General features: G+C 44.5%; 1 long non-coding RNA gene across 1 annotated transcript in view; it reads left to right on the forward strand.

The window, feature by feature from the left end:
- Positions 1-12499, forward strand: part of LOC108792047 — a 64035-nt gene that overhangs the window by 20159 nt on the left and 31377 nt on the right. Inside the window, exon 3 of the long non-coding RNA XR_001941536.1 lies at positions 9864-9870. This is a non-coding gene — a long non-coding RNA (uncharacterized LOC108792047). The remainder of the gene's footprint in view (positions 1-9863; positions 9871-12499) is intronic.

The following is a 12499-nucleotide window of genomic DNA, read 5'->3' on the forward strand; positions in this document are numbered from 1 at the left end:
TATGGAATTACAATTTTTTAAATTATGTATACAATTGATTTCCAGTGAAAATACAAATACTAAACTGGTATAGTTGCATGTCATGCTCCAATTCAAGTTCTAATTACATCCCATAGATGTGCATGGTGGGACCTGCCATTCACTAAACTAAATGTATCAATGTAAAAATCAAAATTACTATACAAATACAGGGGGGAAATGTTACCAGCACAGGTAGAAATCCTAGGTCAAATACTTTGCTTTATTTCACTATATACTGTATGCCTGCACACAATACTTTATTGTATACTGTATAACTTACAGTGAGCCAATGGGGAGTAGGTGATAGGTCTGTACTATATACTGAACACTTCAATAAGGAAGCCTGGGGGTGTGCAGGTGATGTCTGTACTGCATACTGTATAACAAAGGAGCCAATGGGGGGCATGTAATGCTGGTACTGTATACCCTGCAATGAAGGAGCCATTGGAAACCAGTGATACCTATATTGCATACTGCACAACGTAGGTGCCAATTGGGAGCAGGTGATGCCTTATACACCCCAACGAAGGAGCCAATGGGAACCGGTGATACCTGTATTGTATACTACATGACATGCGTGCCAATTGGGAGCAGGTGACACCTGTACTTTATACACTATAATGAAGGAACCAGTGGGATGCAAGTAATGCCTGTACTGCATACTGTACAATGAGGGAGCCAATTGAGAGCAGGTGAGGTCTGTATTGTATACTGTATAACAAAGGAGTCAGTCAGTGTAATGTTTGTTATGGATGGATGCACTACAATGAACCATTGATGCCTCTACTGTATACTGTACAATGTGGGCACCAATCAGGAGCAGGTGATGCTATATACACTGCAATGAAGTAGCCAATGAAAACTCAGTGATGTCTGTACTGTATACTGTACAATCCAGGTGCCGATTTGGAGCAGGTGACCCCTGTACTTTATACACTGCAGTGAAGGAGCCAATGGTAAACCAGTGATGCCTGTACTGTATACTGTACAATAAAATGGTGATCTGGTGATGCATGTATTGTATACACTGAACTGAAGGAGCCAATGAGAAGCCAGTAATTCTTGTACTCTATACAGCATTATGCGGGTGTCAGTGGTGATCTGATGATGCATGTATTGTATATATTGAAATGGGGGAGCCAATGACAAGCCAGTAATTCTTGTACTGTAAATACTGAAATGGGGAGCTCAGCTAACGAGAAGCCAGTAATGCTTGTATTGTATACTGTACGATACGGGTGCCTATGGTGATCTGATGATGCATGTACTATATATGCTTAAATGAGACAAGCCAGTCATTCTTGTACTGTATACTGTACAATGAAGGAGCCAAGAAGTAGCTGACGATGCATGTACCGTACATTACACAAATAGCGAGCCAAATAGCAATCAGGTCAGGCCTTTACTATATTGTACATGATGTACTGTACAGTGAGGGAGCTAACTGGGTGCCTGAGAGCCCTGTTCTGTATCACATTATATATACATTGTACAAAGAGCAAGCCAATTGGCAATCAGGTTGGGCTTCACTATAAGCTAGTAGCTCAGGACTTGAAATTTTGAGCCCTGATGTACACTATGTACTGTACAGTGAGAAAGCCAATGGGGTGCCTGTGAGTCCTATTCTGTATCATATTATATATACATTGTACAATGAAGTAGCCAATAGGGTTTGGCTGATGCCTTTAATATAGACTGCATACTTTATACTGAGGGAGCCAGCACGATGCAGGTTGCAGGTGATGACCGCAGTGTAATGTGTATGTTACTGTAGTTTATAACTGCCACAATGGGAGACACTAATGGTTCTGAAGACAGATGATATCTCACCACATTCCCATTTTCTCCAAAGTGTTTGCTTGATCGCATTATTCGGAGTCAGGCTGTGTAACTCAAACACCATGGCAGACCAGGACGGATTGCAGTGTTTTAAATTTGCATTAGAAATATGTAGAATGACCGCCCCATGTGTTTTATTCAATATATAAAGCTAAGAATACAATTGCCTTGTACATAAACATACATTCCCGAGCTTCTGAGGGTGTCTGAGGTGAAGATACATTTGTATTTTTGGGAAGATGTGCTCATGTACAAGGTATGACTTGTCTTTTACCTTCCTCTGGGTGCACAATGTCCTGTGGCAGGTTGTGTACTTGTACCCCACATTAAGAATAGGGAAGGCTGAAAGTGCCATGTCAGATATATTCACACACAGCCTGATCTGCTACTTCTGTGCTGAGAGAAAAAGTGGATGGAACATTACTGAGCTTTCCAAGTAGACTTTCTTCCTATGGAAACAATGACTAGCTATTATATTCCCAATCCCAGCCCTGTTTTTATAACTACTGCCAATGGCACATGGAAATGTTTTTATATTCTTATTTTACTACATGGCTAGCATATAAATAATGAAACGTGTAGATCTGTACGCCATAGCACTAGCCTAACAGGATACTAGTTGTTCTCTTGCTGTGTTCTTGAGTCAACTGTCACTTGTTTATGTCATTTATACTTGCTCCACTAACAGGCTGCTAGCCATGTATGCAGGGGCACTGCAAATCTAGGTCAAATAAATGACGACTTGTAGTAGAGACCTCTACCATGGAAACATGTAGGCCTCATTCACACAGCGTAAAGTCGGATCGTACAGATCCATGCGGCGTGCACGGCCGTATGGGACCGTTCCTGGCAGGGTGCTGCGTGTGATTGCACGCATGTGATTGCAGCTATGGGAGGACGTGGCCTTACGCAGAGCCGAGCTGCACATCTGTGCGGGTCCGGGTGTCCGTATTCGTGCGCAGACAGGATGAACCTGTCTGTGTCCGAGAAAGGACACTCGGACCCGCTTGTATGTGCAGTTCAGGTGTGCATATGGCCTTGTCCTCCCATAGGGAAGAACAGGCTGCTGCGTGCAATCACACGCACCACCTATCCCTCCCGGTAACGGCCCGATAGGACCATGCACGCCGCACAGATCTGTACAGCCCGACTTTACGAAGTGTGAATGAGGCCTTACAGTTAGGCCTTATTCACACTTGCGTTTAGGGGCAGGCAGCAAATTCCTCTGTGTGACTCAGTGGTGTTTACGCCAACAGTTGAGGACAGGAAGCTCTATACAAAGCAATAAGAAGCTGACAGCACTCACAGCTGTTTGCATGTAATCAGACATGCAGTGATTACCTGCGGATGATGTAAACTGCTTGTGTCCAGGGGTGATCATCCACAGGTTATCGCTGCGTGTCTGATTACATGCGAACGTCCACGAACAGCTGCAGGCACTGCCAGCCTCTCATTGCGTTGTATACTGTTGCAACTGTTCACATAAACACCGCCGAGTCTCACAAAGGAATTTGTAGTTTGTCCCTAAAAACACAATAGGGCCTTAATGATCCCTACAATATAGTAAACGCATTATTGCTGCTCCCAAAGGTCTCTTGTAGACCTTGTAGGCCGTTGTTGCCAAATGCTGTCTTTTGCATTCAAATGTAGTGCTGCCCCAATGCATGCGTTTTAGACGCAAAAGGCTGTGTTTGACCTGCTTTGCCTGCAATGCAAACTCAGTAGGACCTTCTGCGTCCAAAGAAACTGAACGCCAAGGAAACCGGCTCAAACACGTCCTTAAAATAGTTATCTACCCTGCACCATTGGAGTCAATGGGACTCTGCTCTGCTAAAGGGGAATGTGTTGACCTGTGTTTGATATGCACTTCAAACACAGGAAAACACCACCTATTTACATGAGCCCTAAAGAAGCCATAGGCCCCTTTCACATGGGCGCCTTTCATTCTGATAAGCAGGTGATCCGTGCATATTGTGACATCTGTGTCTGTCCACTGAAATTACCAGACCCATGTTGCTCTATGAGGAGTCGGATATAAACGCACATGTGTCCGTTTACATCAGATTACCCCTGATCCGCAACGAACGGAACTCTGCTCTGTTTGGTGGTCCGGACTTGGCCAGAGCCAGGGTTACCAGGATCTCAACGGACAGGCATTTAATTGGCGATGCCCATAGACTAGCATTGCGCTTCCAATCAGATCTGCTTGAAAAACTGACAGGCGGACCTGATCAGAATGCCCTTGTGAAAGGGCTCTTATAGTCTAATGGTCCTGATACATTGTTGCAGACACCCTCTGTGTGATACCACTGCTCCAGCAAAGTACTACCAGGGTTATTCACAAAAGGGGAAGAGTTTGGAGAAGGCAGGAGAAGTGAACAATCTAGGCCAAAATAGTTGATTTGGAAAAATTCTCCAAATCAGCGATGTAGTCCTAGATTGCTCACTTCTCCTGCCTTCTCCAAACTCTTCACCCTTTTGTGAACAACTATGTATATTTTCTTCTCAGGAGAACATCTAATAAGACAGTATACAACTTCCTTCATCAGGTCACACATATCAGGGTTTGGGGAGCACTTGCATTCTGGTTCAGGTGCCCACTGCGCACTTTAGCAGTTCCAACTAACAAACCTTTGCCATCTCTTAGGAGTATAGGTGTCCCCATTGGAAGATCTCTCCTCTTCTTGTGTTCCAGTTGCAACCATACCATTTCCATAAGCTAGCTGAAACTACAAAAAAAGGGTTTTGGCCGGTAATAGAACACCTCTTGCCTTCCCTGCATCACCCGGCTATCAATAGGCTTTCCTCCACCAAACGGTTTGATGCCACAAGAGCAACAGAAGCATTCATCCCACACTCCCTATGGACATATGAAGCGCAGTAAATTTGTCATTGATTGAACGGATGTAGAAGCTGCAATTATAGAATTTACCAGACAAGAGAAGCTTTGTTGCCTCTATTTGTTTTCATTTAGCTTCCTTTAATTACAATACGATAAGCAATTACAGTGCAATATTTTTATTTAAAGGTGTACCCGTCTCCTTTTTCATGTTACATTATTTCGCTTTTGTAACTAAGTTGCTTTTTTGGTTGTTTGTTCTTGGTTTTTTTTTAATGTCAATTTTGCTTAAGAGGAAGATAATTTTTTTTTTTACTAAGCATGCTGTAATGATTTATTGCGGCTTCCCAATTACTTTTGCTGTATTATTGTCGAGCATTCACTCATGCACAAAGCTTCAAACAGGGACTGTACACCCCCCCACCTTCCTGGTACTTTTTTTTTCTTTCCTCTCTTACCTTGTGTGCTGAGTTGTCCTCCAAAAACATACTCACTGGGTCATTGAATCCAGCATTGTCCTGCTGTGATCCACTGATCCACATCTGCATGCTGGGTTCTGTGCCACCGCCTTCGTTTCAGAAGTAATCGGCTGTCTCTTCCAGGTAGCCGGCCCCTGATGACTCACTGCCAGGTTCACCAAACTGATACCAAAACTGATACCTCCTGGGATATGGATGTCACATATGCCAGGAGGTATCAGCTTCAAAACTGTGGCCGGAGGAGGGTGAACCTGGCGGCGCGTCTTCAGGAGCGGCGGATATGTCATTCTTGCACAGCCGAGAATGTAGGTGGGGTGGGGTGCAGTGTAAAAAATAAAAGTAAATAAACTGGTGGAGTTTGATTGTAGGGATGCAAAAATGTATTTCCACTTTTGAGGCCAAATTGGGATAATGCCTACTTTATATTTGTTACATGAACGATAGGCTATAGCATAACGTTAAAAATATTATTTAAGTATTTAATATATTGTTATACATTATTTAAAAATTGCTGCTTATCTTTAAACAGCTTTTCACCTTGCTGACAAATCCTACCTAGCTTTCCACCTGTGTTAAGGAGGGGGCTGGGGAGTTAATGTTTGCCATAATTAATCATATCTGTACTGTGCTGGCGGATCTCCATTATAAGTTGTAACTAGGCAGTGTCTGTCATAACAAAGGGTTAAAGATCTCATGGCCTGAGTGGTATGTCAAGGAACTTTTAGGGGCTCATTCAGATTGGTGCAAAAAACCCCACTGTGTACAGATGTGCACAGTGTATAGTTTTGTACACATGTGTACGCATCTGTAAGTATACTGTATCTATGTGCCCACCCACACACTCCCACTCTACTCCTGGCAGTATAAGGTTCTGCTGAGTTCCACAGTGTTATAAAAAATAGATCCAAGCTGCACCCGGGACTGCAATTTGGTATGTATTTAATGTTGTATGCTTGTAAACATATGTGCTAATGTCTACATGTGTACAGTGTACATGACATGTCTCAAAATGTCAGTATCAATATTGTGTAGTCAGGGTTCCTGCCCAGCTACACCGTACAGTGTACATGGACCCTGTTTGCCACTTCCAGTCTCAGTAATGTGTAAAAGGGATGCCTGCCCTGCTACACCGTACAGCATACATGGATCCTATTGACTGCTGACACTTCTCAGGGCCGACATGCCAGTTTCAATAATGTGTAGACAGGGTGCCTGCCCAGCTGCAGCGTACAGTGTACATGGACTCTGGTGGCCACAGCCACTTCTCAGGGCCAACATTTTTTAATGCTGTGGAAGATGGGGCACCTGCTCGACTGCACCAAACAGCGTACATGGACCCTGGTGGCCACGGCCACTTCTCAGGGCCAACATGCCAGTTTCAATAATGTGTAAACGGGGTGTCTGCCGTGCTACACCATAAAGTTCTTATGGATCCTTTTGGAATGGCCACTTCTCAGGGCTGACATGCCAGTTTCAATAATGTGTAAATAGGGTGCCTGCCCTGCTACACGGAACAGTGTACATGGACCCTGTTGGCCACAGCCACTTCTCAGGGCCAACATGCCAGGTTTAAAAATGAGTAGATGTGGTGCCTGCGGTGCCTGCCCTGCTACACCATACAGTGTACATGGATCCTATTGACTTCTGCCACTTCTGGGTCAATATGTCAATATCAACAATGTGTAGCATCAAGTGTCCGTAATCCGTGGGGCAGGGGCTAATAGCTACACATTGTTGATATTGAGATGTCGGCCAGCAGCAGCCAATATGCTGTATCAACGCCGTACGAATGTAAACATTACTAACGTTATAAACAACTTAAACATGTACTGATTACGTTGTCTCAATTAGTACGCTTGTCTGAATGAGCCCTAAAAATAGCTGTCCCTCACCCTGACCCCTAATTGCACATTTTAGGGTATAACATAAAATACAGAAACATTCCCCAACCCCCCACCAGAATTATGAGGTTATTCTGTTTAGTTTTTAATTCATTTGCAGTGACGATTCACTTTAGGTTTTCGGATTGTACTTGATGCATTTTCATGCAGTAATGTATGCGTTTTGCTGCAGTAAAACGGACTATTGTAATGAGCAAATGGGGGGATGAACCCTACCCCCTCCATCAGGTTCTGCATTAGGCATGCATCATATGCCCTGACTGTGTATTTATTGGCCTGATTTGTATGAGGCTGGTAAACGAGCCGAATATTACAGGTCATCGTTATGATCGGTGACATGAACCGCGTGTTAAAAAAAGGCCAAGAGTAAGCTGAACTTTGCCCTGATCAAACAAGTGTGGTAGAGCTGTAATACTGTAACACGCTGTCACTTTAAATGACTGGGTGGGTTAACATGCAGGTACTTTACTGCCAAATGAGTTGAAATTTTGTAAATTCCACACCCATTACTGCATTTCCTCTGCCTTAACAGTCATGTCTTTATAGCGCACATTCTTGGCTCAATGCTGATCTGTTTGCCTTCAGTGACGAGTTTATTGGTTGTTTTGGAACGTTGAGTTGGGTGGTGAACAGAAAACTTTTGGATATTTACTGACACATAGAAGGACATTTATACGTGGTGCCTAAATTGTACAAACATCACTTAATATTGTGTCTGCAAGAACTGACGTCCTCCCCTTGAATTCTGAATTGCTGTAAACTTTCTGTTCTACTGTTGTAACAATTTGCTATTTTACCATTTAAAGCTGAATCTGCTCATCTTTTTGCCTCCCCTGGTTCCTCCCCCCTTATCCGCATTCTAATACATTATTAAATAAACCCTTTCTGTTCTCATTGCATTCTGATGTCATCACTCTGTCTCGGTGCTTCTCTATACAATGCAGGCACATTATTTGTGGTGGGAGTGCCCAGTAGGGTGTTGTACATATCTCCCTGAAAACATCCCAGCACCCTGGCTCAGTACTTCTCTGAGGGCTTGTTCACACCAATTGTGGTGCGTTCCAGAACAGTAGCCCCCAACACTTCCCCCCTGCGTTCTGGGGTGGGAAGGGGCGTGGTGGTGCATTGAGGTCAATGCCCCCGCCCGCAGTGGCAAAACATTGCTTGCATTCCGTTCCACTGCAAACACAAACAATGCTGCTTGCTTTATTTTTTGAATTTGCAGTGGAACGGAACGCTTCATGTTTTGCCACGCTTCATGTTTTGCCACGCTTCATGTTTTGCCACGCGTCCGATCGCACTGCGGGCGTGGGTCGTGGCTGCGGTGACCTTAATGCAATGTCACCCCCCCTCCCGCCCCAGAACGCAGGGGGAAGTTTTGTGAGTGATTGCGGTGCGTTCCAGCAGCTACCGCTCTGGAACGCACCGCAATCGGTGTGAACAAGCCCTGATGCAAACAGTGGGCTGGGTCTTGGAGGGAGTTATGCAAATATCAAAATGCCTTGATGGGTGTCAGTCTGGCAGAGTGGGTGCCCTAAGCAGACTGCATTTGAAAGAAGACCATCCTAGGTAATGCTTACATGTGACACTGAGCCTCCATGATTGTAAGAACTGAAATATAATAAATGAAAGGGGTAGCTCAGTATAAGGTCAGAGAGGAAAGGGCTAGATGATGCAGGAGGTGTTTGGGAATAGCTCCTCTGCATTAAAAACAGTAAAGCTAAATGTGTTTGCAGATCACTAGGTTAACGTATAAGGAAGGACTAGTGAAATGACCGGTGACAATGTGAAAAATGTTTTACTTTTAAAGAGGAAATCCGGAGGCAGAAAATACATCTAAAATCCAACTTAGATACAAGATAAAATCATAAAATAGTAAGAGCAGTTGGAGCATTCATAATATAGCACACAACTCTGTTGATATTCTGATCATAAGGTATAGTGCAGTCTTCACATCTCCTCTGTAATCTGTGGAGGTAGAACAATAATCAATGGACATGGGATGCAGTATTGGCTCAATGTTTCCCAATGCGTTCGGCTAATCTTAGCTTCCTCAGGGGGATATGGCTCACACATGAACTAGCAATAGAAAAAGAAATAGAATACCTAGAAGAAGACACAATATATTCTATTGAAAGTACACAAAAAAGCAGAAATATATCTCCATGTCCATCTTATGCAACATGCATACATCATATGGGATTGGGGGCGCCAAGAACAGCTGTCCGCCATCGCCTAATACAGGTGTGGGGGGGACTAAAGGAGGGCACAGACCAGAACCTCACAGACACTGGAAACCACTTCGGCATCTACAAATAAAATTTGCAAAGCATGACCTGGGTAAGGTAACAACTACTAGACGGACGGACGAAGAGACAGACAGATAGATAGACGAATAGATGGATAGATAGATAGATATTCTATTAGATGTTACCTTACCCAGGCCATGCTTTGCAAATTTTATTTGTAGATGCCGAAGTGGTTTCCAGTGTCTGTGAGGTTCTGATTTGTATTTGTAGATGTCGGAGCTTGGAGCTGGTACTACTTTACAACACACACAGGGACCATGGGGAACAAAAGTAGCCACCCTCCAGAAGGAAGGACAGAGTCAGCACCAATTCAGAGATGATTTGAGGATCTACAGCCGAGTGATACACAAATAAGATACATTTATGTTAATAGTTAAGGTACTTGAATGCATTTATAAGGTTTAACTCCTGAGATTATTGTCACTTTAAAGGAGAACTATGAGGTGAATGCTTTTCACTCACCTCATAGTTCTAGCCGACCTGTGACAATGAGACTGTCGCAGGTCGGCTCAGTAGATCGGGAGGTGAGTGAACACATACCGGCGTTCACTCACCTCTCGATCCTGTCACAGCTCTCTGCCGTGACATGGGGAGGAGCTGGATTCCCCCCTCCCCGCTCCGATCCGCCAGCGCTGACTGGCGGATCGGATGGGGGAGGGGGCGGGTACAGCTGGCTCTGCCTCTAGATAGGCAGAGCCAGCTGTCACTCATGCAGCTGGGCGGATCCAGACATAATTGTTGGGATCCGCTTCAGCTGCAACGTCTCATATACCGCGAGCAGCTCGCGGTATACTGAGCTTAGGGTGACGGGAGGACGCTAGTTTGTGTCCTCCCATTACCCTAAGGAGAACTATGGGGAAAAGCTTTAACCCCATAGTTCTCCTTTAAGGGCCCATTCACACCACATCCAGATTACCTCCAGACCAGACCAGACTGTTTCCAGACCAAAATGCATCCCAATGTATCCCTATGCTATTTCTGGCCTCTGTTCCCACCAGCCCAGTCGGTTCCAGACCAGACCATAAAAACACTGCTTGTCCTATTTTGTCTGGTCTGGAATGCACTGGAATGCATCAAAAGGCATAAAAAAAACACTGGAACGCACCTTTTAAGCTAAAAAAACATTTAAATGAAAAAAAAAATTCCAATCGTGGAAAAATCGCTGTAAAAACGTGCCAAAAACGCAATGCACTATGTTCCAGATCTGGTCCGGAAAATGGTGTGAACCCAGTCACCACAATTGCAGTCCATTCATTTTTCCTCCTGTCCATGTTACCATATGTCTATAACGAGGTACGAACATAGACAGGAGAAAGAGTCTGCGGGAGACAGAGCATTGTATCCACTATCCACTGACTGCGGTTGCAATGCTTTACTGGCTCTAATGCACAATACTAAATGCACATTTTTACTTTTTTGAAAAGGTGGACGTTCCCTTTAATATCCTATCTAATGATAGCAGCTGATATACAGTATACACTGAGTGGCCAAATTATTATGACGTTTGTAGGCAAATTAGCTATAATTTCGTGCTGAAGTTGCTAGAGGGCCAGACCATTATAAATAGGGAAGCAGGTTGTTTACCACGACAGTAGAAGTGATTTTTTTTCTGAAGATACGGGTAATCAACGCAATTTACAGCCTCTGAACGTGGGATGATTGTTGGCGCTCGGAGCCATGGAGCGAGTATCAGCAAAACAGCAGAATTCATTAAATGTTCAAGAGCAGTTGTTGTTAAAGTGTTTAAAGACTGGACTGTCAGCCGAAAATCTGGGTCTGAACGTGCGAATTGTGGCCGTCAGCGACTAGTCAATGTTAGGGCAGAACGGAGAGTGGCAAGACTGGTACAAGACAACAGAAGGGCAACAGTGCCGTGTCAGATTCCTCGCATCACCTTTCAACATCTCGTGGAGTCACGAGGCGGCCCAACGAAGTTATCTCGTGGAGTCATCTCGTGGCCCAACGAAGTACTGATGGGGTGGTCATAATAATCTGGCCACTCAGTGTATTTCCATGTCACATCCAGTTGTCAGTCCCTCCTGTTGTTCACGTGGGGTTCCATCTACACCCTGAGAATTGTATAAACTGTGGATTTTATTTTAGAAGTCAGGAATGTCTGCAGGAAGGAATTTGTGCTCCAAGCTTCCTTCCTAATTTGGCACATCTCATGGTCCTAATCTAAGTTTATACTTTCTCACGAGCGACTCATCAAAGAGTTACATAGACTGATAAATAATAGTCCTTATTACAACAGTCCTGGATGAATAATATTAGTTGTGCGATATTTCACAGAAATAAATAATGACATTTTTACAAAAGGCCACCAAATTCAACCTGGAAGTTGTAATACTGCAGATCGCGAACAAGGGACAACAGGCGCACATTACAGTATTGGTTTATGTTAAACAATCTGAGGGTTTAATGTCACTTTAACAATACAGCTGAATGTTATGATGCATGAGACTTTTGTTTTACTGAGCTCCAGTATAACAAGGGATGCACCAATACTAGGGATGTCCCGATGCCACTTTTTCACGTACGAGAACCGATATTTTTTTCCGGTACTCGCTGATACCGATACCGGAAGTCCCATTAAGGAAGCTGGCCGACATGTAATGACTCGTTCCCCGGCTTCCTGATTAGCCAGCTCCATGCTCCCTTGTCACCAGGTGATGAGAAAGCATAGAGCCGGCTTTCTGGGCAATCAGGAAGCCAGGGTGTGGGTAAAGACTTGCTGCCCGGCCTCCTGATTGGCCAGCTTCCTGACCAATCAGGAAACTGGGTCGTGAGATTACATGTAGCCTAGCTTCCTGATTGGTCGGGAAGCCGGCTCCATGCTCCCTCATCACTAAGTGATGAAGGAACATGGAGCCAATTTCCCGGCCAATCAGTAAGCCGGGGCCAGTCATTACCCGCTCCCCGGCTTCCTGATTGGCCGGGAAGCCAGCTCCCTGTTCTCTAGTGATGAGGGAGCATGGAGCCGGCTTCCTGGCCAATCAGATAGCCAGGCAGTGTGTAATGACTTGCCGTCCGGCTTCCTGATCCCAGAAGTTCCGGTATCGGGATAGGCACCAGGAGCATTTGGGGAATTACGATTACACACCCAAATAC

Source organism: Nanorana parkeri, unplaced genomic scaffold, assembly GCF_000935625.1.
Source record: "Nanorana parkeri isolate BGI_ZX_2015 unplaced genomic scaffold, ASM93562v1 scaffold593, whole genome shotgun sequence".
Lineage (NCBI taxonomy): Eukaryota > Metazoa > Chordata > Amphibia > Anura > Dicroglossidae > Nanorana > Nanorana parkeri.